Source organism: Pelophylax lessonae, assembly GCF_965119305.1.
Source record: "Pelophylax lessonae genome assembly, chromosome: 6".
NCBI classification, from domain to species: Eukaryota; Metazoa; Chordata; class Amphibia; order Anura; family Ranidae; genus Pelophylax; species Pelophylax lessonae.
The window spans coordinates 298,833,003-298,858,630 of NC_138773.1; the positions used below are offsets into that span (position 1 = coordinate 298,833,003).

Genomic DNA, 25,628 nt, shown 5'->3' on the forward strand with positions numbered 1-25,628 from the left:
AGGCAGAGCCAGTAACTGGCAAGTGTGAGAGAGGACATGTACCCTGATCGTCAGTATCCTGATCATCAGTGCAGCCCTAGGAGTGCCCACCAGTGCTGCCAATCAGTGCTGCCTCATCAGTGCCTCCTCATCAGTACCCACCAGTGCCACCTCATCAGTGCCTATTGGTGCAGCCTATCAGTGCCCATCAGTGCTGTCTATCAGTGCCCATTAGTGCAGCCTCATCAGTGCCTTCTCATCAGTGCCCACCAGTGCCACCTCATCAGTGTCCATCAATGCTGCCTATCAGTGCCCATCAGTGCTGCCTATCAGTGCCCATTAGTGCAGCCTCATCAGTGCCCACCTCATCAGTGCCCATCTGTGCAGCCTATTAGTGCTGCCAATCAGTGCCTATTAGTGCTGCCAATCATTGCCCATCAGTGCTGCCTATCAGTGCCCATCAGTGCCACCTCATCTTTGCCCATCTGTGCAGCCTCATCGGTGCCCACCAGTGCCATCTCATCATTGCCCATCCACACAGCCTATCAGTGCCCATCAGTGCTGCCTATTAGTGCAGCCTATTAGTGCAGCCTCATCAGTGCCCACCAGTGACACCTCATCAGTGTCCATCCTTACAGCTTATCAGTGCTGCCTATCAGTGCCTCCTCATCAGTGCCCACCAGTGCCACCTCATCAGTGCCCATCCGCGAAGCCTGTCTGTGAACATCAGTGCTGCCTATCAGTGCCCATCCGTGCAGCCTATCTGTGAAATCAGTGCTGCCTATCAGTGCCCATTAGTGCAGCCCCATCAGTGCCTCCTCATCAGTGCCCATCCATGCAGCCTATCTATGCCCATCAGTGCTGCTTATCAGTGCCCATGAGTGCTGCCCATCAGTGCCGCCTATCAGTGAAGCCGCATCAACGCACATCAGAAAAGGAGAAATATTACAACATTTTTGGTCTTTTTCAATTTTTGTTAGCAAAACATAAAAAACAGTGGTAATTATTTAATACCACCAAAAGAAAACTCTATTAGTGTGAAATAAATGATAAAAATGTAATATGAGTACAGCGCTGCATGACCGCGCAATTGTCAAAGTGTGACAGCGCTGAAAGCTGGCCTGTGCAGGAAAGGGGGAATATTGCCTGGTTGCCAAGCGGTTCATTTACTATTATGTGTACTTCCCAGAATAATGCTTTCATTGGTGAAAATGATTCATTTATTTAGTTATTATTTAATAAGATTGTTTATACATATTGTTATAACGAATGGGGCTGACAGGAAGTTTTGCCCATTCTCTCTGAGGAGACTCACAGTGGCCGCCTCCTGTTTATTTATCCTGACACATTATTTGGTCTGTACATAACATGGGCTTCGCTGTAACATGAGGAGGCTTCTTTCTGCCAGCTCATTGGCCGACTCCCATATTCCTCTTGCTATGATTGGCTCGCGTTCATGTTATCGCCCCGGAGATTGGCTAACTTTCCCCCCGTCGCCAGGATTGGCCCTAATCAGCTCGCACGTTCCTATTGGCTAAAACGTCTGCACCGCGGCTCCAGCTTGTGAAGCCTTTTCCTCGTTCCGTCGCCTCTTGATAGGTCAATACAGCAGGCCTCAGCGCCCCGCCCCGCCGCATCTCCGATTGGCTTAGCCGGGCTCCCCTTTTCAGCTGAGAACGGACGGGTGAATCTAAGGCGTGTGCGCGCTGCTGTCCTTGCTATAACCGGAGGCGCGCCCCCGCTTCTCACCCTCCCCACCACCTCAGCCTGGCTCGGTGTGCGCGCAGCGCGTCCCCGCCTCATATCCTCCTCCCCCCTCCGTTTCTCTCTCTCTCCCAGCCTCTCTCCCCCTTTTCTATATCTATTTTTATTTATTTATTTGTAATTACCAATTTTTAATGAGGCGTTAGCAGCTGCTCTCCTCCACCGGGCCCTGCTCCCCTGCAGCTCATCCCTTCCACCTCTGTGACAGCCTGAGAGCCGGTAAGAGTGGGCTTTATTCATCTATAACACTGACAGGGGGGGTGGGGAGAGGGGGACTGGGGGGTTGTCCTTTAAGGTGGGGTACAATGTGGCCCCCAGGGACCCCAGAGTCTTGTATGAATTCATGATGATATATGATGGAGGGCCTGCTGTGTACAAAGCTGCCTCCCTATGGGAAGAGGGGGGGGGGGGGCGGCCCTTTAAAAATGGCAGATTACAGCGATGAATGAGGACCGGCACGCCATGTGCTGATTGGGGGGGCCACACCTGTCTGATATCAACCAATAAATTCATTGTGGCCCCTCCTCCCGCTTCGTGTCATGCTCAGTGATTGGCAGCTCATGCCTGTTGGGGTGCTGATCCATCAGGAGGGGGTGACAGGTGTCCATGGTAACCCTAAATCAGCATACGTTTTATTATTTAGCCCCCCCATTTACATCTGAGCATAGGGGCCAGTAAACGTGCGACCAACGCTCCTGCACCTTTTTTTGCGTTGGAGCGTTAAAAACGTTCGTCTCCTCGCCGATCTTGGGTGACGTTAAGAAATTGACGCTGCACGAGCGACACGCATTTTGGTGCGTTTTTTTTTTCATGCGTTCCCGCAACGCTCAGGCTTGACGGTGGTCCCCAGAGGAAGGGGGTGTCCTTTTATAAAGCCTTCCCCCCCCCCCCATTCCATTTTTTTTTCTTCACTTTCCTGTTGCCGAGATTGGCGTAGTGGACGCTGCAAGAGCGACGCGCGTTTTTCATGCGTTCCCGCAACGCTCAGGTTTGACGGTGGTCCCCGGAGCAAGGGGGGGCGTCCTTTATAAAGCACCCCCCCCCCTTTGTTCAATTTTTTTTTTTTTTTTCACTTTCCTGTTGCAGAGATTGCCGCAGTTTAGATGCCCACGCGTATAGAGGATCCTGCATTGCAGTCATTGCTGGGTCCTGCACCGCCATGTTCCTTTGTGTTATTGGGAGGCTGCGCCGGCTCTTGGTGTGCAACAATATGGTGTGTCTGCTAGTCATTGTGTGGGTGGCATTAGGAATTAATGGCCCACATTTTGCATGCATTCCCGCAATGCTCAGGTGTGAATGGGGCCTCATAGTAGTAGCAGGAGGAGGCCCTGCTGGGTATATCACTGCCAAACCCCCCAGAGCAAGGGGTCTTTAAGTGCCCTTTAATGAGGAGTGTCTCCCCCCCCCCCCCCCAATTATTTATTTTTTTTCCACTTACCTGTTGCTGAGATTGTCGCAGTTGACATGCTCCCGCATAAAGAGGATCCAGTGTTGTCCTGCGTTGCAGTCACTGCTTGGTTCCCGCGCCGCCATGTTCCTTTGTGTTATTGGGAGGCTGCGCCGGCTCTTGGCGTGCAACAAAATGGTGTGTCTGCCAGCCATTGTGTGGGTGGCATTAGGAATTAATGGCACCACAAGAGCGAGGCGCATTTTGCATGAATTCCCGCAATGCTCAGGTGTGAATGGGGCCTCATAGTAGTAGCAGGAGGAGGCCCTGCTGGGTATATCCCTGCCAAACCCCCAGAGCAAGGGGCCTTTAAGTGCCCTTTAAAGAGGAGTGTCTCCCCCCCCCCCCCCCAATTATTGTTATTTTTATGATTATTCTTTTTTTTTCCTTTTCCACTAAGACCCCATTCACACTAGCGCGACTTGGTCGCCTGACAAGTCGCGGTGGGTCACCTGCCATTGATTAGTGCAGGACCCGTTCTAATAGGAGCGACACAAGCCGCTCCGACTTAGAAAAGGGTCCTGTACTACTTTGGGGCGACCTGCATTGACTTCAATTATATGAAGTCCGTGCATGTCGCGCCGACTTCACAGGTCGCCCCAGCAAGTCGCGTCGCCCCTGTCTGAACGGGGTCTTACCTGTTGCTGAGATTGCCGCAGTTGACATTGTATTTGTCACGCATAAAGAGGATCCAGTGTTGTCCTACGTTGCAGTCACTGCTTGGTCCCCCTGCTGCCATATTCTTTTGTGACATCACTGGGAGGCTGTGCTGGCTCTTGGCGTGCAACAAAATGTGCATCTGCCAGCTATTGTTGGGGTGGCGTTAAAGAATTATTGGCACTGTAAAAGCAGCATGCGTTACTGCAACGTTTAGGCGTGAATGGAGCCTCATGGTGTTAGCAGGAGGAGGCCCTGCTGTATATATATCACTGCCCCCCCCCCCCCACCCTTTAGAGAAGTTCACCCTCAAAATTGTTTAGATCAGTGTTTCTCAACTCCGGTCCTCAGGGCACACTAACAGGCCAGGGTTGCAAGAAAACTGAAATACATCACAGGTGAAGTAATTTGCTGCTCAGTGATTGCAGTATTCTAGTCAGCATTTCCCCAAGGTAATAATTTAAATCTGGCCTGTTAGTGTGCCCTGAGGACCTTAGTTGAGAAACAATGGTTTAGATGGCCGCAGTTGAGATTCCCACATACAAAGAAGATCCAGTGTTGTCCTGCGTTGCAGCCACTGCTGGGTCCTCCACTGCCATGTTCCTTTGTGACATCATCAGGAGGCTCTGCCAGCTCTTCTGGGTTCTGGCACAGCCTACTGATGATACACTGCAAGGTCTATCCCCTTCCTCTATTAAAGAATGGGGTGACATTTGGGGCTCCTGGTGCCTACCGATGATTTGCCACTAGGTTTGTTCCCTCTTCTATAGTGAATGGGGTGATATTCGGGGCTCCTGGTGCCTCCCGATTTTGCTGCTAGGTTTGTTCCCTCTTCTATAGTGAATGGGGTGATATTCGGGGCTCCTGGTGCCTCCCGATTTTGCTGCTAGGTTTGGTCCCTCTTCTATAGTGAATGGGGTGACATTCGGGGCGCTTGGTGCCTCCCTGATTTGCTGCTAGGTTTGTTCCCTCTTCTATAGTGAATGGGGTGACATTCGGGGCGCTTGGTGCCTCCGGATGACATGCCGCTAGGTCTGCCCCTTCTTATATTAGTGAATGGGGTGACATTTGGGCCTCCTGATTGCGTGCCGCTAGGTCCTCCTCCTTCTTAGTAAATGGGGTAATGTTTGGGGATCCTGCTCCCTCCTGAGGATGCGTTACTTGGCCGCCCCCCTCTTTTATTAGTCAATAGGGTGACTCTCGGTGTCTCCTGGATATGTCACATATCCCTGGAGGCGCCAGGGGCACTATTGTCATTTGTCTAGGTGAATGAGGGGGCAGCCCACAAAAAAAAACCCCAATATTTGTGCAGTGTAGGGTGGGCAGGTTGCAGAAAAGCTGAGTCACACAAATGGTTAAAGATCCACCTTAACGATGGCAAGACGCAATGACAAGTCTGGTACAGCGACTGCTCCTCGCTGTCTAGCGCTCTACACCTGTATGAACTGGAGTCCCTGAAGCCCTGGCACCCGGCCTGTGTTACCTATTGGTACTCCTCACATGTACCTATTGGTACTACCCAGTAGGTAGTACTCTGTTTTTCCTTTCCTAGGTGCATAGAGTGAATGAGCGCAAAATCATGAGTAAAGCAACACGCCATGCTTGCATTGCCAGTTGTTATTCGGCCTTCACATGGACATACAAAGTGTAAGTCCAGTCAAATTGTATCTGAACTTGAAAGGGGGGGGCTGATTAGGGCTTCCTTCAGCTGGAACATGTTGGACCTTAAACACAGACCCAACATATTCCATAGATAAACCAATACTTTAAGCATATGCCCCTGCACAGGTGGTTCCATGCATCCTTGTGCAGGTAGACCCATTGATGTCAATTGCAATGCAGCATCTGCATGGATGCAGCAGCTGCTCCCAACTTGACAACTGTGCGGGTGTGTGGCCCCAAACACACACCGTGTGTGTTCAGGGCTGTGCAGGCACACCCGCTTGGCTATTAAATTGGGCTTTGTCCATGCAGCTGCTGCATCCCAAATGACATGAGTTGGAACACCTGTGCATCCCCATATGGGCAAACAGTTTTCAAATAGGCATGCATTGTATTACACCTGTGTGGATGAGGCCTTAACCTCTTGGCGGCATGCATATATGCGGCCCTGTTAAAACCACTTACCGTGCTGGTTATTGGCAGCTAACTATCTACTTCAAATCCTAAATCCAATTCAAAAACGCAGTGCATTATTACATGTCAACACAAAAACAAAGTACATATTGATTGATGCCGAATGCATCTGCCTAAAACTTCAAAAACTGCACCTCTATGCCCATGCCTAGATCTAAATGGCCGCTTAGACAAAAATATTTGCCCAATGATAGCTTACCATTTCTTACCTCCTGACAGTGTTTATCCTTTTTTTGATGCCGGTTTCTGTTTTGGTACTGGTGACTCTACCGATAGCCCTTTCCTGGAACTTCATCTCTTAATGCAGCTTTTCTCAACCTTTTTATCCCACAGGAGCCCCTAAAATAATTTTCAGGTCTTGAGAAACCCTTGCTTAAACAAATTAATTGGGAGTCTGAAAAGAATATCGCTTATGTTGACGGTCAGTAGGAAGGTCGCAACCCTTACAATGGTGGTCACAATGCCACCATCACAGACAGCTAAAAATATAAAGTGGTGTCCTGCTGCTACCTTTGTCAAGTGGTGTTGGCCCAGAAATTATAAAGGCACCAGCAGATGGGAGGTCAATCAGACCTCAAGGATCAAGCTCAAGGAACCACTAGCAACCTTTGGAGGAATCCTGCTTAGGAATAGCTAGCTGTCGTAGGATGGCCACAATGCTTTAGCATGAGTCTGTTAAAGTGCAGTGTTATCACTTTAGGACACTGCAGTTCAAAGTTAATGTGCCAATGCTGAACATACTAGTACAGTGGTGCTCAATTTTCTTTATATTAAGGGCATCAAGTGCTGCTCATGACATCACCAAAGGGCCAAACATAATCTATGTAACATGCTAGAGCAGGGCTTCCCAAACTTTTTTGGGCTGAGACCCACTTCTGAATACAGTTATTTTTCGGGACCCGCTTGCTTGTAATTGAATATTGTAAAGGGCTACAGAATTTGTTAGCGCTATATAAATGCATATAATAGTTGTAAGTAATCTGCACCCTCATAGACAGTATAAGGCAAGCAGAGGACAGAAATCAACCACCCCAGGACAGGGATCAGCAGGCTGTATGGCACTCACCCTCCTCCTTCTCCCAGCGGTCCACAGTGAAGGTGAAGCCCCTGTTTGCCCTCTCCAGGGTCCAGCACACCTCACCCAGAGACTCCCATGATGAGGAGCTCTATGCTGGTCTTGGTGTCCTGGCTCTTCTCCTTCAGATCCTCTACTGGGGTCACAGAAGCTGCCATGAGGCTGCCGTCTCTGCCCGCTATAGCTGAGAGAATCCCGCTGCCAGTCTAGCCACCACCGCTGCCGCCAGCAGGACCTAGGAGCTGGCTCTGCACCCCATGAACATATCCTACATAACAGCCAACATACGTACAAATACAACATTACAATGCCATAGAAATGGTTACTCACTGATGCAAGTATCCTCCTCGTGGGAAATGCAGACCAGCCTCCGTAAACTGCGTGGGCGGGGTCCTAAATCCATAGCGATTTGACTGCTCTGGCTCTCTGTAATTTGCGTGGGCTCGCACAGCACAATTTAGGCTGGCCCGCTCTCAGTGATTTCCAGCTAAGCGTGACCCTCTCAAACACAGCTCGCGACCCACCAGTGGGTCCCGCCCCACAGTTTGGGAACTCCTGTGCTAGAGGACATAGTCCAAAACTACTGGTATACTTCAGTGGAAAGCGGAAATGCAGCAGGGTATGGTCCTAAGCACGAGCTGGTCAAAGACATGGCATAGGAGTTGGAGACTTTTTTTTTTTTGTGCATTTTTCAGGAGTTGTAAACTGGAGACAGAGAGTAAGGGGTACAGGAGCCCGGAGGGCCGTACAAAAAGTGGAAAGGGGCTGCAGGTTGGCACCTAGGCTCTAGAACAATCCCCTTGATTGACATTCATGGCCCTGATCTTTGTTATTGGTTGCATTAGGACTGTGCAGCTCCGATGGCTTGTAGCTGATTAAATCAACTTGCACCCACTGAGCTGAAAGGGCACAAATTATAGCAACCTTGTGAGCTGCAGACCACTCATAATTGTTAAATATATATTTAAATTATTACTTTGGATACAGTATAACTTAAAAATAGAAGTATTCTTTCTTTGTCAAAAATTTACATTTTAGTCTCCATTCACACTTGTACGACTCCAAAGTTGCGCCGGCTTTGGAGTGCAACTTTGGATGGATGCAACTTGGATACGATTTTGGCTTTGACCAGTTTTATTGGACAACTGTTGCACCTAAGTTGCATTGTATAACATTCAGGTATGACTCAAGTTGCATGAAAGTAGGAGCAAAGTAGTGCATGAACTACTTGAAGTTGCGCATATATGAATGGATGTCATGGAAAAACATGGGGAATGACATCTTGTGCAACTCTGATTTTCAAAGTTGCATGACAAGTTGAACAAATGTGAAAGGGAACGTGAAAGATGTACAGCCAAAGCTCATTTGGCTGTACATCTCCTATGGATCACAGGAGTGCAATTCATTTTGCACTCCTGTGAACTATTTTCAGCAGTGCGGTCCCAAGCGACAAAAAGCTTTAAATCTCTGTATGAAATACTATGCATTATTATTTATAGTTGAAATGATGAAGGCTTTAGTTTGTGTAGCGATATGAGGCCCTTTAAATATGGCACCATAGAGTTCTCAATGAAGACTCATATGTTGTATTCTCCGTGGTCATCCCCTTTAATAATGACCCCCACTGGCTGCTTTATTTTTTCCTTTTGTCGCTGAAAAATTGGCAACATATGCTACAGTAGTAACGAGATTATATTGTCTAGAGCAGCCTTTCTCAACCTTCTAACCTCCGAGGAGTCCTTGAAATCATTTTGCATGTCTTGGAGGAACTTCTGCTAAAATCAATCGGGTGTCAGTGTGCAAACAAAGTGTGCCTTACATTGGCTCTCGGGATGGGGGGGGGGGCGAGAATGACCCTTACATTGGCTCTCGGGGGGGGAAGAATGACCCTTTTACATTGGCCCTCAGGGGGAGGAATGAACCTTGTACATTGGCCCTCAGAGGGAGGAATGAACCTTGTACATTGGCCCTCAGAGGGAGGAATGAACCTTGTACATTGGACCTCAGAGGGAGGAATGAACCTTGTACATTGGCCCTCAGAGGGAGGAATGAACCTTGTACATTGGCCCTCAGAGGGAGGAATGAACCTTGTACATTGGCCCTCAGAGGGAGGAATGAACCTTGTACATTGGCCCTCAGAGGGAGGAATGAACCTTGTACATTGGCCCTCAGAGGGAGGAATGAACCTTGTACATTGGCCCTCAGAGGGAGGAATGAACCTTGTACATTGGCCCTCAGGGGGGGGGGAAGAATGACCCTTTTACATTGGCCCTCGGGGGGGGGGGGGAAGAATGACCCTTTTACATTGGCCCTCGGGGGGGGGGGAAGAATGACCCTTTTACATTGGCCCTCAGGGGGGGGAAGAATGACCCTTTTACATTGGCCCTCAGGGGGGGGGAAGAATGACCCTTTTACATTGGCCCTCAGGGGGGGAAGAATGACCCTTTTACATTGGCCCCCAGGGGGGGGGAAAGAATGACCCTTTTACATTGGCCCCCAGGGGGGGGGAAGAATGACCCTTTTACATTGGCCCCCAGGGGGGGGGAAGAATGACCCTTTTACATTGGCCCCCAGGGGGGGGGAAGAATGACCCTTTTACATTGGCCCCCAGGGGGGGGGAAGAATGACCCTTTTACATTGGCCCTCAGGGGGAGGAAGAATGACCCTTTTACATTGGCCCTCAGGGGGGGGGAGAATGACCCTTTTACATTGGCCCTCAGGGGGGGGGAAGAATGACCCTTTTACATTGGCCCTCAGGGGGGGGGAAGAATGACCCTTTTACATTGGCCCTCAGGGGGGGGGAAGAATGACCCTTTTACATTGGCCCTCAGGGGGGGGGAAGAATGACCCTTTTACATTGGCCCTCAGGGGGGGGGAAGAATGACCCTTTTACATTGGCCCTCAGGGGGGGGGAAGAATGACCCTTTTACATTGGCCCTCAGGGGGGGGGAAGAATGACCCTTTTACATTGGCCCTCAGGGGGGGAAGAATGACCCTTTTACATTGGCCCTCAGGGGGGGAAGAATGACCCTTTTACATTGGCCCTCAGGGGGGGAAGAATGACCCTTTTACATTGGCAGAAAGGGGTGGTTAGAATTAACTATAGCTAAAAAGATTAATGGTATCGTGCCACTGGCCACCAAGTAGCTTGGGCCCCAGAACTATTCAGTCACTCATACAGGAGGTCAACCTGCAACAGCTCAAGGAACCTTCCAAAACCTCCTGGAGGAAACCTAGAGTTCCAGAAAACCCTGGGTGATAATGGCTGGTCTAGAGCTACATTATCCTATTCAACTTGTGGGGTGGGGGGAATGGTATTCATGTGATGTCTTAGGGCTCAGAGCAAAATATGATTCAGGGAGAGTCAAGAGTTCCATCTTTTTATATTTCATTTCATGTAAATGATAATGCCTTGATGTGTTCAGTGCTCCAGCGAGGGTGGAACCCTTGAAAAATGTCTCCTCTGCTTTCCAAAGTGTTTTATCGGGGACCAGCTTCTTGTCTACCAGTGCCAGTGCATGCCCTGTGCCTGATTTCTGTTCTTGATGCTGCCCTCTCCCTCCCCTTCTTTCATAGCCTCTGTATGTCTCCTAAATGGAGTTGCAGGGATGACTTGCATATACAAGGATGTGTAGTAGTAGTTCACATGTTGCTGCTCGCAGGCCTCTGCCACCAGAGCTCTGTCACTGTCATGGAACCGGTTTCACAAATAACACATTACTTAATGCTATAAAGACTTGCGTTATTCTGTTGTTTTAGGAGTAGAAAAGCTGAGCAAAATCTTGGCTCATGAGCTGCCTCTCATACCTTTTAATTTTTAGAAGGCGCGTGTTGTAAGCTTATATTCGGGTAATCTCGGGTCAGCTGTCAGTGTGCAGCAGAAGAGACAATGCCTGTTGTGTACCTGGTGCCACTGACAAAGCTTTTCTAGAAGGGCCGTGGAATGAATGACATGCTGCTGGCTCTTTCTTCCCTGGAGTTTTGTTAATAACGCCCTATTGTGCTTTACACGGGTGTAGAGCGTGTGCGGGATCTTTAGGTTTCATTGTAGGCCTGCCTTCAGCTGTAGTTCTGCTTGTCTTTCACATGGGCACTGACCACTTGTGATGAAAGGGAGAGCTTGCAGTGCAGCGCCACCTCTATACTGAATGCAGCGTGGAAGGTCTGAGTCACGGCGAGGAACCGGCTCTAATGTGTTCAGGTCAACATATGTTGAGCTATTCTGAGGTCGCAGTTTACAGGTACACTTAACTCTTTCTAGTCAGTGCTTAATGCACAAGGAGATTTTCTATAGGATATTATGAGTGGGGTGGAGGAATACTTTTTATGCACTTAGGTTTTGTCTCAAATCATAAGACTGTTTAGTACTAAAGAGGGAGGGAGTCTTGTGGGTTCTGGAAAGTGTGTTTATTGTGACTAAACGTATGGGAAAAAGTCCAAATATTGTACTTTTTTAGATTGTAAGCTCTTAGGAGAAGGCCCTTGGATTCCTTCTGTATTGTACCTGTACTGTCTGCGCCCATGTTGTAAAGCTCTGTGCAAACAGTTGGTGCTAAATAAATCCTGTATAAAGCATCATAATTTTTTTATTTTATGCAGTCCATCAACATTATTAACAGCAGCTGTTTTTCTTGACTCCTCCATGAAATTATTATTATACAGGATTTATATAGTGCCAACAGTTTACACAGCACTTTACTTATTAACTACTTGAAGACCAGGCTTTTTCGTTTTTTTTTTTTTTTGTTCTTCTTTGTAAGTTTAAAGCGGAGTTCCACCCTAAAATTATACTTACCTCCATCTTCATGCCTGGGGTCACCTGAAAAACAAATGGATAATGACAATTTTTTTTTTTTTTTTTTTTTTTACTTGGTTTAGAAGAAAATATACTTACCTTACTTCCTTCTTCCTCCCCTCGGCGGCCACGGCGCGTCGTCACTTCCTGGCTTGCAATGATTCCTGGGAGCTGAACGTCATCGCTCCCAGGAATCAATGCGCCCGCACCGGCCCCGACGTCAGTTCCGGTGCAGGCGCCGTCATACCTTGCTAAACGGCTTCTGGGCATGCCCAGAAGCTGTGCAGGGATGACGCTGCGGCACCGGAAGTGACGGTGCAGTGCATCGTGGGACCGAAGAAGACGGAAGAGGACACAGAAGAGGATCGCGCTGGCTTCAAGCTGCCCACACCTGAGATGGCAGCGCTGGAGAATACATTTTCAAGGTAAGTATTTCTTCTAAACGGTAAGTGCACCTGGGACAGATCAGAGGCTAGCCATTGTGGAATGCACTAGCCCTGACTGTCCCGGGGGTATTTTTATTAAAATAAACGTTGCCAGGGTGGAACTCCGGTTTAAGGGTGGATACACACTGGTCTGATACCAGACATTACATGTGATTCACACCGCATGCCTGTGTGAGCGACTTAAGTATGCGTTCACTTCTGCGCACAAGCACAGAGGGATGAGGCGCTTTAAAAATGTATTTATTATTTTTATGCTCTTCCTTTTTTAATTTTTACTTATTTAATTTTTACTTATTTAATTTTTACTTATTTATTTTTTATTACTTTTATGTCTATTATTTCTGTTACAAGGAATGTGAACATCCCTTATAATAGAAATAAGGATAATGGATCCTCTTTATGAAGAGATCCGGGATTAAGACCCCCATTTATCCTTTTTTACTCCAAAGGATTAAAAAAAAAAATGTACTTCCAGCCTGGACTGAGAGTGACGTCATGATGTCACTCTGGTCCTCCAAAGCTATAGAGGCGATTAAAAAGGATCTACTGGAAGCTGTCGACTGCACCATCAGATCGTTTTTCGTGTGACCCGTTGGAAACAGTAAGCCCCCCCCCCCCCCCCTGCCATTTCTGAAAGCATTCCAGGGGCTCAGGAGCCGCTCTGAACGCTTTTAAGAGGTAAGCCGCTGGCTGAAAAACAAAAAACTACCAGGGTTATGGCTGATCGCTTCAGCCATAATTTTTGTAACCCACTTGCAATGTATACATAAGTATTGCAGTTGGCAAGTGGTTAAAGTTTTGTGGATTACACAAGTACACGGCTTACTTTTTTATTTATTTATTTTGTACTTTTTTTTTAAAAAAATGGCACCTCAGTCAACTTTGTGCACTGCAGCATGTTGCAATGCACAGCATTATGGGGTGGACAGGGCACATAGAGAACAGTGTTTTTTTTTTTTATTAATGCCCTTATTTTGGTCAACAGGCATGGCATAAGTGAGGCCTTAAACTTAAACCTAACTGTAATCCTACTTCCACCCACTTACAGCCTTGTAAAGAAAAGATCAATGTATAATATTTAATTATATATCTCTGTTTTGCTGCCCATCCAGTCCCAGGCTGAGCTGTCAGCGGCGGCTTCAGTGTGTAAGAGAGGCAGCTGCCATTGGAAGCCCCATAGTAAGTCAATGGGTGATGTCACTTCTCGGCTATTGACGGCTTTTTCCTGCCCACAGAGGGCGCCGCTGGAGACCGGACCGTATCGGCTTTAATATGAGAAAGTATAGCGATATCTTGTTTACAGCGTTGGATACATTAGGCTTAGAATGGGGTAAAAGAAGGTTTTGGGTTAGTTTAGGTTTTTTCTTTATTAGATCGACTTTAAAATGTAAAGGCGAAGTCCACCCTAAAACTAAAATCCCTGCATTTATAGGTCTCCTTGATTTAACACTAACTAATCTAGCCCTGTAAAGAAGAAATCAGTATACATACCTGTTCTGAAGCTGATCTGATCCGGTCTCCAGCGGGGGAAGCTCTGCAGAGGTCACGGCTGATAATGGCTGTGAAATGAATGGGAATAACGTCACACATAGACTTACTACAGGGCTTCCGTTGTCGGCTGGGTCTTCTGCACCCGCCTGCGCAGCAAATCTGCCGCTGACAGCTCAGCATGGAATTGGGTCATATTGGCTTCAAAAAAGGTATGTATGCTGATTTATTCTTTAGAGGGATAGATTTTAGTTTTAGGGTGGACTTATCCTTTACCCTTAGCAGCAATTCTTTTATCTTTTTCCTGGTTTGGTCTGTATTGTATGAAAGAATATTGTCATATCTGGCCTGATGAGGGCAAACCATTAATTATTGTTCCTGCCAGAAATCCAGTGAGCTGTTGAAAACCAGAAAACCAACTGCCTCACCTTTTAAAGAGAAGTTCTGCCCCCCCACGAAAAAGTGGAAAGTCAGCAGCTACAAATACTGTGTAGCTGCCGACTTCTAATATTTGGACTTGACTGTCCAAGGTTCCCTCGATGTTGGCACCCAAAGCCAATTTTCAGATCGGCTCTCTGGTGCTGCCGCCATTCAAGGTAAGGGAAACCGGCAGTTAAGCCTTGCTTCATAGTCGGTTCCCTACTGTGCATACGCAAAGCACGCTGCGCTTTCCAAGGGAGGGGGGTTGAACTTCTGAGGGGCGGTGCTGTCTTCCAGGAGTGGGAAAGTGTACCTGTTAAAAACAGGTACCAGTCCCCCCGCTGCCCCCTGAAAGAAGCCAAATTTTGCACAGGAGGGGAGAAGGAAGCCTATACAGTATCTCACAAGTGAGTACACCCTTCACATTTTGGTAATACTTCAACACACAGCCATTAATGTCTAAACCGCTGGCAACAAAAGTGAGTACACCCCTAAGTGAAAAAGTACAAATTGGGTCCAATTAGCCATTTTCTCTCCCTGGTGTCATGTGACTCGTTAGCGTTACAAGGTCTCAGGTATGAATGAGGAGCAGGTGTGTTAAATTTGGTCTTATTGCTCTCACTCTTACTAGTCACTGGAAGTCCAACATGGCACCTCATGGCAAAGAACTGAGGATCTGCAAAAAATAATTATTGCTCTACATAAGGATGGCCTAGGCTATAAGATGATTGCCAGGAACCTGTAACTGAGCTGCAGCATGGTGGCCAAAACCATACAGCAGTTTAACAGGACAGGTCCCACTCGGAACAGGCCTCGCCTTGGTCGACCAAAGAAGTTTGAGTGCATGGTGCTAAGCGTCCTATCCAGAGGTTGTCTTTGAGAAATAGATGTATGAGTGCTGCTAGCATAGCTGCAAAGGTTGAAGGGGTGGGCGGTCAGCCTGTCAATGCTCAGACCAAATGCTGCACACGGCATCAAATTGGTCTGCATGGCTGTCATCCCTGAGGGAAGCCTCTTCTAAAGATGATGCTGAAGACAAGCAGACTAAGGCCATGGATTACTGGAACCATGTCCTGTGGTTTTGATGAGACCAAGATAAACTTATTGGGTTCAGACGGTGTCAAGCATGTGTGGTGGCAACCAGGTGAGGAGTACAAAGACAAGCATGGTGGTGGGAGTGTCATGGTCTGGGGCTGCATGAGTGCTGCCGGCACTGGGGAGCTACAGTTCATTGAGGGAACCATGAATGCCAACATGTACTGTGACATACTGAAGCAGAGCATGATCCCCTCCCTTCAGAGACTGGGCCGCAGGGCAGTATTCCAACATGATACCGAACCCAAACACACCTCCAAGACGACCACTGCCTTGCTAAAGAAGCTGAGGGTAAAGGTGATGGACAGGCCAATCATGTCTCCAGACCTAAACCCTATTGAGCATCTGTGGGGTATCCCTAAATGGAAGGTGGAGGAGCGCAAGGTCTCTAACATCCACCAGCTCTGTGATGTTGTCATGGAGGAGTGGAAGAGGACTCCAGTGGCAACCTGTGAAGCTCTGGTGAACTCCATGCCCAAGAGGGTTAGGGCAGTGCTGGGAAATAATGGTGGCCACACAAAATATTGACACTTTGGGCCCAATTTGGACATTTTATCAGCAGTTTAGACATTAATGGCTGTGTTGAGTTATTTTGAGGGGACAGAAAATTTTACACTGTTATACAAGCTGTACACTCACTACTTTACATTGTAGCAAAGTGTAATTTCTTCACCTTTGTCGCATGAAAAGATATAATAAAATATTTACCAAAATGTGAGGGGTGTACTCCGTTTTGTGAGGTACTGTAAGTTCCACTTTAGGGTGAAACCTAGCTTTAAAGTGATTGTAAATGATCCATTCAGTTTAAAAAAATAAATCAACGGCAAAACGTGTATCTAAAAAAAAAAAAAACATTACAAATCCTTTTTCTAAGTGATCACCCTCCCTGTGTTCTCAGCTGCATAGGAGGATAAACAACAGCACTCTGAGCTTCCCAGTGAATGGCTGTGTTGGGGATTGGAGTTTCAGAAGAAGTCTGATCATTTGAGGAGAGCAGGCACAGCTAGAGTACCGACCACCCTGTGCTCTCATGCATAGTGTGGTCAGTTTTTAATAGGAAAGCAAAGGGACTGTCAGGAACACCCAGAATTGCACACATTGTAAGAAATACAAAGGGAACAGGATACTTTCTCATACAAGTACATGGCACAGCAGGCACATATCAGGAATATGATCTGTTGGGTTTATATATCCTTTCAATACTACCTGGAAGTAATGGGGTCTTTCTGATCAAAACAGCCCGGGGATTGGGCCATAGTAGCAGCAGAGTGTGCAGGTTTATTTCCGATGCACCCTCTAAATAAAAACCTGATCCGGCTGCCATTAATGATGCTTCTGCCACTGGAGTCCGGCTTTTTGGAACTGCTATCATTGCTGTTGAAAGATGCAGATTTTTATTTTTATCACAACCCATAACAGTACCTGCTGGCTCCATTATCGACTTCTGTGATTGCTGAAATCTGCATAGATGTGTCCATCTGTCTGGGAATGTAGATGTCCTGCCTGAGCTGTGATGTGATTTGGTGACTGTTGTCACATCGCTCTTGGCTTCTGCATCTCTGCAATGTCTGCTTCAGGCCTTGAATTTGTAGAGGACGTTTCATTAGTATGTGGCCATGTAACCTTATCCATGAGTCACTGTATTAGTGGATAATGGCATCATGTCATTTCCCCGCTGAGTTTAAGGACACCTGTCCTAAAGAAATATTTAGGGCGGCCATTGCTGGCCTACTTCCTAAAATGCTAGCTGCTTGGCTGTACCTGACTTCGATATTTCCTGATCAGAGGCTGGGAACTAGCATGCTGCCGATGAAACTCTTGAAAACGTCAGAATTCCTTGTCTTAGTTCAAGTTTCATAAACTCTGCATGAGAGCCAAGCATTTGGCATTTCCAGAATAACGGGTCAGCAGTGCAATCCTACATATTCCATTCATGATTGATTTACTTTAAACTCTAACAGTGCACTTCTTCTCTTCCTTGCTGCTTTATAATATATATATATATATATATATATATATATATACACACACACACAGTGGGTACGGAAAGTATTCAGACCCCCTTTAATTTTTCACTCTTTGTTATATTGCAGCCATTTGCTAAAATCATTTAAGTTCATTCTTCTTCCTCATGAATGTACACATAGCACCCCATACTGACAGAAAAACACAGAATTGTTGACATTGTTGCAGATTTATTAAAAAAGAAAAATTGAAATATCACATGGTCCTAAGTATTCAGACCCTTTGCTCAGTATTTAGTAGAAGCCCCCTTTTGATCTAATACAGCCAGGAGTCTTTTTGGGAAAGATGCAACAAGTCTTTCACACCTGGATTTGGGGATCCTCTGCCATTCCTCCTTGCAGATCCTCTCCAGTTCTGTCAGGTTGGATGGTAAACGTTGGTGGACAGCCATTTTTAGGTCTCTCCAGAGATGCTCAATTGGGTTTAAGTCAGGGCTCTGGCTGGGCCATTCAAGAACAGTCACGGAGTTGTTGTGAAGCCACTCCTTTGTTATTTTAGCTGTGTGCTTAGGGTCATTGTCTTGTTGGAAGGTAAACCTTCGGCCCAGTCTGAGGTCCAGAGCACTCTGGAGAAGGTTTTTGTCCAGGATATCCCTGTACTTGGCCGCATTCATCTTTCCCTCGATTGCAACCAGTCGTCCTGTCCCTGCAGCTGAAAAACACCCCCACAGCATGATGCTGCCACCACCATGCTTCACTGTTGGGACTGTATTGGACAGGTGATGAGCAGTGCCTGGTTTTCTCCACACATACCGCTTAGAATTAAGGCCAAAAAGTTCTATTTTGGTCTCATCAGACCAGAGAATCTTATTTCTCACCATCTTGGAGTCCTTCAGGTGTTTTTTAGCGAACTCCATGCGGGCTTTCATGTGTCTTACACTGAGGAGAGGCTTCCGTCGGGCCACTCTGCCATAAAGCCCCGACTGGTGGAGGGCTGCAGTGATGGTTGACTTTCTACAACTTTCTCCCATCTCCTGACTGCATCTCTGGAGCTCAGCCACAGTGATCTTTGGGTTCTTCTTTACCTCTCTCACCAAGGCTCTTCTCCCCCGATAGCTCAGTTTGGCCGGACGGCCAGTTCTAGGAAGGGTTCTGGTCGTCCCAAACGTCTTCCATTTGAGGATTATGGAGGCCACTGTGCTCTTAGGAACCTTAAGTGCAGCAGAAATCTTTTTGTAACCTTGGCCAGATCTGTGCCTTGCCACAATTCTGTCTCTGAGCTCTTCAGGCAGTTCCTTTGACCTCATGATTCTCATTTGCTCTGACATGCATTGTGATCTGGAAGGTCTTGTATAGACAGGTGTGTGGCTTTCCTAATCAAGTCCAATCAGTATAATCAAACACAGCTGGACTCAAATGAAGGTGTAGAACCATCTCAAGGATGATCAGAAGAAACGGAAAGCACCTGAGTTAAATATATGAGTGTCACAGCAAAGGGTCTGAATACTTAGGACCATGTGATATTTCAGTTTTTCTTTTTTAATAAATCTGCAACAATGTCAACAATTCTGTGTTTTTCTGTCAGTATGGGGTGCTATGTGTACATTCATGAGGAAGAAGAGTGAACTTAAATGATTTTAGCAAATGGCTGCAATATAACAAAGAGTGAAAAATTTAAGGGGGTCTGAATACTTTCCGTACCCACTGTGTGTGTGTGTGTGTGTGTGTGTGTGTGTGTGTGTGTGTATATATATATATATATATATATATATATATATATATATATATATATATATATATATATATATATATATATATATATATATACACACACACACAATCTCTATCTTTCTTTCTTCAAGAAGGACAAAAAGATACTCGTTAGATGATTCTGCCATAAGGCCGTCTATACAGGGTGTAAATCTCGAACTGTTAATGGGCAGGCTGAACGTACTGAGTTGCTCAATTAACTTGGGTACAACCAGCCTGTCGGATTCTCTTGCGATTATCGCGGGGACGGCTCGTGTTTGCAGTAAAGAGATTTGTACCACATATAGCCGTCCTAAATCTTGTAAGCTGATAACTTTTCTCAGCTCTATAACCATACACAAGGAGAGGGAATATGGAAAATGGGGGGGGGGGGGGGGGGGGGGGGATGAGACGAGGACAGGTCTGTGTTCTGTAATGCACCTTGCAAAATGTGGAATTGACCTTTAACCCTTTTACTACCACTGCTAAATGTCTTAGGCCGGGCTCACAGCAGGGGGTCCGGTGTGTTCCTGTTCTCCACTTTAGGTGCTGATCGGGTCCACGCTTTTGGCTGAATTTGCATCTAAAATGGATCGGAAGACGCACCGGACCCTTTTACAGTGCAGACTGCTAGCTGCCCCGGACCTGCGTGAATCGGCTCCATTGAGAGCCGGTCACTCTCCTGTCATGCGGATTGGATGTGCAGAAACCCGCATCTAATTTGCATCAGTGTGAACTCAGCCTTCAAGCCGTGTCAGTGGGGGATGTTGACAAGCTGACTGTTGGCTTTCTAATGAAAGTGATAGGGCTGCTGTACAACCTCCTGATCGTTTTCTACCTCCTCCCCCCGACAATGCTTCCTGTGCTCTGCTGTCCCGCCTGTGGTATGTTTGGTGCTGCTGGGTAGAAGGGAGGGAGATCAGCGAACGTGCATCGGCTGATCTCCCCTAGGTAGAGCAATCTGCACTCTATTAACTTCAGTGGAGGGCATGTGAGATATCAGAGGTATTTCATAATCCTGATGTCGCATTAAAGAAAAGCTGTCTTTAACCACTTAAGCCCCGGAAGATTTTACCCCCATTCCGACCAGGGGGTATTTTGCGATTCGGCACTGCGTGAATTTAACGCACAATTGCGCGGTCGTGCGACGCTGTACCTAAACGAATTTGACGTCCTTTTTTTCCCACAAACAGAGCTTTCTTTTGGTGGTATTTGATCACCTGTGCGATTTTTTGATCACGCGCTATAAACAAAAAAAGAGCGTCAATTTTGCAAAAATAGCAATATTTTTCACATTTTTTTATATGAAATTCCCCCAAAAAAAAATGTAAAAATCAAAATTTTTAAAAATTTTCGACCAATTTATTTTATGCTACCTATGTTTGGTAAAAAAAATCGCAAAAAGCGTATTTTGATTGGTTTGCGCAAAAGTTATCGCGTTTACTAACAAAGGGAAAGATTTTTGTCATTTTTGTTGTTTTTTTTTTTTAACGCGTAATGGCGGCGATCTGCGATTTTTTTTTGCGGTACTGCGACATTGCGGCGGACAGATCGGACCCTTGACTGACATTTTTGACACTTTTGGGGTTACCAGTGACATTTCTACAGTAATCAGTGCTATACATATGCACTGTTACTGTAAAAATACACTGGTAGTGAAGGGGTTAACTTTATTTGGAAGGGAGGGGCTGTGTGTGTCCCTAGGGGCGTGGTTTCTACTGTGATTGGCTGTGGCTCTAGCTGTAAGGACACTGATCAACGGATCTACATACCAGATCCGTTTTATCAGTGTCTTTGCAGCGAGGAGAATAACAGGCAGTTTGTTTACACAAGCTGCCTGACATTCTCCCTCTCCCCCGCCGATCGCCGAGTGACCGGCGGACATCGGGTCCGCTGGTCACACGCGCGGGGGGGTCCGTGACCACGCGGGAGCGGGAGCGCGCCCCGGGGGGCGCGCGCTCGCTCCCTAGACCCTCACAAGCAAGCAACGTAGCCCTACGTTAGTTTGCCTGTGAGGGGCTGACCGCCGACGTAGATAGTCGTGCGGCGGTCGGCAAGTGGTTAAACTATCACATGGGGTCTTTTTGTACATTTGTGAATGACGCTACCAAGTAATCTGCAGTGGTAGTAAATAGGAATTTTTGACAAACCAATCCATGAACCAGTGGTGATTAAAGTGTGAAGATAAAGTCTAAATATATCTTCAATAACTGTTAATAATGTATCAGAAATGGACAAACAGAAAAGAATAAGGGTGAATCCAAAACTTTAAGTGTGCCCTCCATCACCTTGAAAGCTCAGTGGGATGACTCCCTCCCAGGGTGGATAAAAATGGATAATTTGAAAATATCGGGATTTATTTATTTTAATTTGGATATTTAAATCAGATTTGTTTTAATAAAATGCTTTTGTACTAATTATCTAAAGCGTTTTTTTCTGTTTAGGATATGTTAGGTTAGCTTATTCATTTTTTTCACCATTACATAAAGCTTAGTTATGTAGCATGAGGCTGTATATTCTGCAATATTTACATTTTTGGGAATCTCATTCAATGAATTAAAGCTCTGCAAGCTGAGATAACATGTACTGCATTGATGCATTCACACAATTTCACACTAACTACCAGCAAGAATGAGTCCTTACATTTAAAGAGCCCCTGTCATTTCAGATCCAGCAGGGCAGCGCCTTTTAATGGGAATCCACTCACCCGCTGCTACCGCGTCCCTGACCTTGTTGTCACTGCCTCCCCATTAAGTCAATGGGACTGTCGGTGAGTCAACAGCGGGTCAGAGGGGGAGCCGCTGCGGGACAGAGATTGAGGGCTCTTTCACACGGGCGGTCCGATCAGATCCGCTTGTCAGTTTTTTAGGCGGATCTGATCGGATGCCCCATTCAGCCCTATGGAGCAGTGGATGTCAGCGGTGACATGTCCGCTGCCATCCGCTGACACCCACTGCCATCCGCATCCGATCCTGTCCGTGAAATCCGGACGGATGGAAACCCTATTTTCTATACGTCCTGGGGATCGGATAGGATCGTATGAGAGCGGACAGGTGGTCCGCTCTCATCCGATTCCCCATAGAGAGCAGCGGGGGATGTGACACCTCCCTCTCCGCACTGCAAGCGGAGACGGAGCTGTCATCCGCCGGCTCAGCGGGGATCGGCGGATCGATCCCCGCTGAGCAGCACGGATCCGCTTACGGGGGCGGACTGTGTGAAAGAAGCCCTTAAGGTGCTCTTTAAGATTATGATTTAAATCAAGCCTTTTTACTAGCGATTTAAATTGACTTGCTTTAAATCAAATCCATCCTGTACTTGCCTCCTTCTTGGACCTTTAAAATCTTGTACATTTAACACTCACCACCCCCCAAACTGACAATGCTGCTGTCCAATGTTGCCCCCCCTGTGCTCCTTCATCCAGCGTGGGAGCGCTCTTAAAGGTGGATACACACTATACAACTTTTGTGGTTAGATTTCCTTTAGATTTACCTTCAACTATGTAGTGCAGGGGCCGGCCTGATTGCATACAAATTGAAAGTGTTTGTTTAGATTTGACCTCATATTATATGGTTTTGGTAAATCTAAAGCCCCGCACACACGCACCGATCGTCGCCTGACCGATCGGCCGTCTTTTGTCCAGTGTTGTTGTGTCGGTTGAAATGTGCTCTAGACTGCACACAAATTTTGTTGGCCAACAACAACCAACTGCAGAAGTGATGTCATGTTCTGGTCTACTTTTCGTGTGTTTTTTCTTCACTGAGCATGCCCAGTCTTGATCATCACATTTTTGTCGGCCGAAATCTGTACTGACTGACGGAACAATCGGCCGTTCTGTTGTTGGCCAACAAAAATGTTATAGCCTGCACACCAGATTTTGATTGGCCGAAAAGTCGCAGTAGGTTGTCGGAAGCATCATACTAACCGATAATCGGCCGATCGGACGTTGGCCGAAAATTTACGGCCAAAAATCGGTGCGTGTGTACGAGGCTTAAAGGAAAAAATCTAAAGACAATTGTATAGTGTGTATCCAACTTAATACAGGCGGTGTGCTACTGGTCAGATCATCAGGTGAAATCAGAGGGGGGGTGGGGAGGGGGGAGCCTAAGAAAAGAAAACCAAGGCAGCCACCACATCTAACGATTGGTAAACTGTGATATATTACATTTTTGGTTTTGGGATTAAAGGGGAAGTAAACCTTCGTCTGCAACTTGTACCTATAGGGAAGTCTTATCATAGGATCACCTATAGGTACTGTAAATATCTCCTAAACATGCACCGTTTAGGAGATATTTACTTTGCATGCAGCCAATGACATCACTGGCCCATGCACTCTGAAGGAACGGCTGCTTATGACGTTCCTTCAGAGCCCTGTGCTGTGACCTTTGGCTCCTGCGCGCATGCACGGGAGTGACGTCACCGCGGCTCCAGCCAATCAGATGGCCGGATGCCACAAACCCAGAAGAAGGGCGACCAAACATGTCACCCGTGAGACAGGTGAGCGGTCGGCACTGCGAGGCTTCGTTCTAAGGTATTTCATAATGAGCTAGTATGCGATGTATACTAGCTCATTATGTGTTTGTCTTTCAGGTGTTCGTTTTTTTAAAAAAAATAATTTGAGGTTTACAACCTCTTTAATATGGTTTTAGGTAGCCAGACAGGTATGGTTGCTAAAAGCTGGGCCATGTGCTATTTCTGTTAATAGAGAATACTCGGTTACGTAGTCACTGCTAATTTTTTTTTTAATTTTTTTGGAATGTTGGCTGCCTGGATTTTGGAATTTATCCATCTCTGCCCTAAGGTTATACGTGCTGATGGTTAATGAGATTGAGATCTGGTTTATATTAACTCATTGCTTGAATATTAAAATAAGATTAGAAAAAATTGTATTTTTTATTCATACTGTTGTGGTGCGTTGTGTATTATTTAGTTTAGTGAGTTCGGTTTGGTTAGCCTTCCTTCACATTGGAGCAATTTGTGACGCATGCAAGTCGCAGCCTATTGCCGGCAATGGCACTGTTCCAGTTGGTGCAGCGCCAACTTTGCGTCACCGCACAATTTGCAACAGTAGTTCCTGCACTACTTTTGCTGGTTTTGGGGTGCGACTTTAATAGACCTCTGTCTTTCAAGTCGAACCCGAATTCACACTGAAATATGTCTTTGAAATCGTACAATTTCAGATGAAGTTGCACAAAGCTACATTCAATGTGAACGAGGGCTCAAAGTGAGAGAGACAAAAGCACAAATGTTTGGGGAAAATATAATCCTGGGTAAGTTGGTCAAGAAATGGCAACATTGAGAACAGCAGATCGCTACATCTAGCAGATGTATCTTTCCTGTGTTAGTTGATGGCGCTCACCTCTGTATTCATATTTGCTGCAAGACTGAATTTTTTTTGGCATCTTTTGATAGGAAAAAAAAATACTTTTTTACATCTTTCTATGGACTAGCTCTATTTTGTGGCAGTTTTTCTAGATGTAACTGTATCGAGTAGCAATGCACAAAGATTAAATATGAATACTGTTACATTAGTCTCCATTCACACCTAGGTGATTTGAATTGCGGGGGGAACTCCTGCGATTCTGCCCGCGATTCCAAATCCCGACAAAATGCGGGACGTGTTTGTGATGCCATTACTTAAGCACACCAATTGCAGTGCGATCATTTATTTATTTTTTTTTTTTTGCTGCGCGAAAAATCCTGCTGCAATCGCAAGTAGCATCTTTTGGGTGACTGTGTTGCTGTGATTGCGGCACGATTTATCGCTTAACAATCGTGGCTATAAAAGGGGATACAAAAAAATAAAAAATCTTGTGCTAATTTTGGTCCTTTCTATCATCAAAAATACCGGGCTGATCCTGCCTGGTTCTGCCCTCCCATTTGCAAACTGACCACATTTATCATGGCTGCTGAGCCCTCACACCGTAGTCAGTTTACGTGTCCTCTCCTAGCTCCCTCCCCTCCCCTCCTGCAGCTAAAATAACTTTGTAATATACAACCACTTTAAGGTGCCATTAAGAAGTAATGGCAATGCACAAACGTCCTGCATTTTTGCCGCAATTCAAATCACCTAGGTGTGAATGGAGCCTTATTACAACATGGTTTGTTTCATGCTCGTATAAGTGTCATGTTGCTTTTCAAGTATTTTATTTCTTTTGAGTATAGAGTACAGAGCACTGTTTACACTAAGAACATAGGGCTCCGTATACAGAGCAGAGATGTGGCTGCTGTTTTGCAGGGAGAAAAATCAGCTGCATCTCTTAGTAAAATCCGCATACATTACACACATTTTAGGCACACGGGTAACCACTTACGGCCCACCCACCGTCAAATGATGGCGGAGCGGTGCAGCTATTGTTCTGGGACAATGTCATATGATGGCGCACCAGAACGGCCTCTCTTGCACACCCACGGTGGCGCGCAGTGTTGCTAGGACACAGCGTGACCCCGATCTTGGTAAAGAGCCTATGACTTGGCTCTTTACCCATGTTATCTGCTGTGTCTAATCACAGCAGGTCACATGTAAATGAGGAAGTGCTATTATCGGCTCTCCTCGTCTCACACTGTCAGAGTGTCTGTGCCCTGATTACAGAAAAGTGAAAAAAACGTGCTCACA

General features: G+C 46.4%; 1 protein-coding gene across 7 annotated transcripts in view; it reads left to right on the top strand.

Moving 5' to 3' along the window:
• The first annotated feature begins 1,609 nt into the window (after nt 1-1,609).
• The window catches only part of R3HDM1 (R3H domain containing 1), a 277,140-nt gene continuing 253,121 nt past the window's right edge, over nt 1,610-25,628 (top strand). For 3 of the 7 annotated variants that reach the window (XM_082261122.1, XM_082261125.1, XM_082261126.1), the window contains exon 1: nt 1,613-1,962. The gene's annotated coding sequence lies outside the window, so the exon portion shown is untranslated. Of the gene's footprint in view, nt 1,963-11,279; nt 11,300-25,628 lie in introns of those variants that run through there. The other 4 variants (XM_082261127.1, XM_082261128.1, XM_082261129.1 and 1 more) reach the window with 3 other exon arrangements.